Raw genomic sequence first — 3916 nt, forward strand, 5'->3', positions numbered from 1 at the left:
TTCTTTTTCAGGAACTATGGGCAGGAAATGCTGTCATAAAATAAAAATAAAAATAATGTACTTCAAGTAAAGATGCCCCTGTAATACTCCATAAGCATTTGTATAAGAGTTAATAATGCTATTCAGTATTTCTCACTTGCGTTCAAGTTAAGTATTGCTTTGTCTCAGTGATACTTTCCTGCACGATGGGAGAAATTTGATGCCATTTTCCTAAGATAAGTGTATACGTATCCTATAAAGAAGAGAAAGGTAACCGCACCTGAAATCCTTTTGAGGACAATCCAATCCACTTAAGTAATTTACCTTCCAAGGACTGCGTAAAGAGTTGGGAAGAAATCTATCTACATTCATGTGAAACCCAGCCTGCCTGGCCATCTTCTGAGCAGATTCACTTGGCAGAGTGAATTTTTTTGAAAAGGAAGGCTGTTGCAGGAGAAGGAATGATCCGCATCTCTTGCACATCACCACCTAATAAAACAGTTGTTCAGGAAGTGGGCAACAGTTGCAGGTCATCATCCACCAGAGACAGGGTGAATTCACATTGCTTTTATCCCCCTAAGTGTCCCAGGCACCAGACTTGAGGACACTGCAAAGGCAAAGGCAGGCATATTTCTTTGGCTAGCTCTTTGAAACTGAAGTGCCGTGCAGCCAAAAAACCCCAAAACTCTGGGGTGCAAAGGAGGAAAGCGAAGAAGTAGAATGATTTCTTCTAAAGGTACAGCCGAATCTAGGGTTCCAGGGGAAAAATGACAGAGATCAAACACTCCCCTTGCTTCAAGCACTGCTGTCATCACTCACAGAGTAAGAGAGTGGAAGGGACCTCTGGAGGTCATCTGGTCCAACCACTCTGCCCTAGCACAGCCACCCAGAGCCAGTTGCCCAGGAGCATGTCCAGGTGGCTTTTGAAGATCTCCAAGGACGGAAAGTCCACAACCTCTCTGGTCAACTTGCTCCAGTGCTCAGTCACCCTCACATTGAAAAAGTGTTTCCTGATGTTCAGAGGGAACCTTCTGTGTTTCAGTTTGTGCCCACTGGCTCTTGTCCTGTGACTGGGCACCACCAGAAAGATCCTGGCTCTGTCCTCTTTGAACTGTCCCTTCAGTTCAATAAGTTCCCCCAGAGCCTTCTCTTCTCCTGGCTGAATAGTCCCAGCCCTCTCAGCCTTCTCCTGTACGCTCCAGTCCCTTAATCATCTTTGTGGCCATTCATTGGACTCTCTCCAGTATGTCCATGTCCCTCTTGCACTGGGGAGTCCAGAACTGAACACAGTACTCCACCAGTGCTGAGCAGATGGGAAGGATAACCTGCCTCAACCTGCTGCTTATGCTCCTCCTGACGCAGCCCAGGATAAAAATAGTATCCTTTGCCACAAGGGCACGTTGCTAGCGCATGTTCTACCTGGTGTCCACCAGGACACCCAGGGCCTTTTCTGCAAAGCTGCCCACCAGCTGGTCGGCCCCCTATGTACTAGTGTCTGGGGTTGTTCCTCCCCAGGTGCAGGATTTGCCACTTCTCCTTGATGAACTTCATGAGGTTCCAGGCAGCACATTTCTCCAGCTCACCAAGGACCCTCTGGATGGCAGCAGAGCCCTCTGGCGTATCAGCCACTGCTCCCAGTTTTGCGTCATCAGCAAACTTGCTGAGGGTACGCTCTCTCCCATCATCCAGATCATTAATGAACATGATAAACAGGACTGGATCCAGTATTGGCCCCTGGGGTAGACCACCAGTCACTGGCCTCCCACTAGGCTTTGTGCCACTGACCACTACACACTGAGCCCATTTGTTCATCAGTTTGCAATCACAGAATCACAGAATTGTTTAGATTGGAAAAGACCTTTGAGATCAAGTCCAACCGTTAACCTAGCATTGCCAAGTCTAGCGCTAAACCATGTCCCTAAGTGCCACATCTACATGTCTCTTAAATACCACCAGGGATGGTGACTCAACTGCTTCCCTGGGCCACCTCACTGTCTGCTCATCCAGCCCATGCTTCATCAACTTGTCTAACAACCCCTATTTGTAAAGCAGCCCGACTCCAACATAGAGGGCAGAATATGTTGCAACCCAGACTATTCATTTGGCTAGTAAGAAGGAGATCTGCTTATAGAAAATACAGGTTTCAGATCCCCTGCAGCAGATGAGGACCTAGGGCCCAATATTCCCACTTACTGGACAAGTAGCTCTAGCTACTATGTTCATAAGCAAAAGGTGGGCATTACTATTGCTGCAGTTAGTTAGGGTCCCTGTTTCTCATAAAGTTTTCAGATTTTTCTGAGGAGCTGCTGGAATTTCAGCTCTCCATGCAAATCTATCTCAGGAGAGCTCCAGGCGGGAGGCAAGTGCTATCTCCCTAGATAGATCAGGTATACCAGGAGCTTTCAGACCAAAAAAAAGGCATCTACTCCTGCAGGTTTGGACAATGCTAGGTAATAGGTGTGCACCAGGTCACTGTCCGGGACAGAGATCTATAGGTGGGATATAGGCAGAAAGGGTTTCCCCCTACACTATGGTCCCTTCCACATGGTCCCCCTTGGTTTTGCTACAAAATAAAGTTTTACAGTAATCTATTTTTTTTACCATCATAAAAAAATGCCCTGTGCTCAATTTCTGTCAGAACTCGCCTTAAACATTCTTTTCAGCCTGTCTCAGGAAGCATTTTATAAACTTTGAGGCTATGACAGTGCAAAACAGGAGAAAAAAAAATTAAAAGGACACATGGGATAAAAAGAGAAATGAAGGAGGAGTTTACCCAGTGACACACTCCTAAAATACAGCTGTAGCAAGTTGTGTACCAATAAGAAACAAAGCAATTACAAAAAGTGAATCTATTACTACTCTAATTACCTAGGGTGTAAATTCTTGTTCTTAAAGCAGTAAAGATGAATTACACTATTGATGGCAATAAAAACAAATAACCTTAAGCAACTGTTCCAAGCATTCTGGACCAGTAGGTGCAGAATTAAAAATATAGGCAGATTTGAAAATATTTAGTTATTTTCAAATTTCAGAATTAATACAGTCCATAGCAATGTTGATGAGATATCAGCAGTTCCACTGTGTTGAAGCTAAGAATATATTTTGTAGGCACTAAAGTGTGTGTTTATTATTATATTTCTTAGAGTTTAAGAAAGATACCAAAATAAAAAACTCAGTCCCAAAGTCATGGCTACAAGAAAACTACATTCCATTCAAAAATAAAGAAAAATCATAATGATGACTTGAAAAAAGACTTTGCCAACTTCATAGGAACACACACCAATGATTGTTATACAGCTGTGGTAAACACTGATGTAGTCACTACTTCATTAGCTGGGAGACTAGTAGTTGCAGAAAATCACTGAATTTCAAAGTTGATTATCAACATCTACAAACCCAAGCAAAATAACCAAGAGCACTACAAGATGATGTGCCTAATCAAAAGTAAGAGGAATGGTAAGCCAAAGATAAATGAATAATGACTTACAGATGCTGTACAGGCAAAAGCATTTTTTTAAACTTTAAAAAGTGAATAATGTTATTAGTCATTAGTCAAATAAAACGTTTTTGCAACAGCTCTATGAATATGGTCTTAATCCTGGAGGATATACTCATTTATGAGAATACCAAATCCTCTGTGGGGCATGGAAAGATAAGCATACATAAAATTGTTTACAGGAAAGAGCTTAAGGCACTTAACATAAATAATAAAGTTCTATTCTTTCTTCTCAGTAGACTTAACCGCTAGCGACAGATAATAAAAGCTCACTGCGTATTCTGTGTTGTAAAGACTTCATGAAATAAACCAATAGTTCAAAACACATGCTTTCCACTTGTCTGCATCAATCATAGAATACAAGGTTTACATATTACGGCCGTGACTAATTAAAGAATTTCCCCTAGTGATTGACTTCTTCCTTAGATTCACTGAACGTAA

This window comes from Vanellus vanellus (genome assembly GCF_965231255.1).
Source record: "Vanellus vanellus genome assembly, chromosome: Z".
Classification (NCBI taxonomy): domain Eukaryota; kingdom Metazoa; phylum Chordata; class Aves; order Charadriiformes; family Charadriidae; genus Vanellus; species Vanellus vanellus.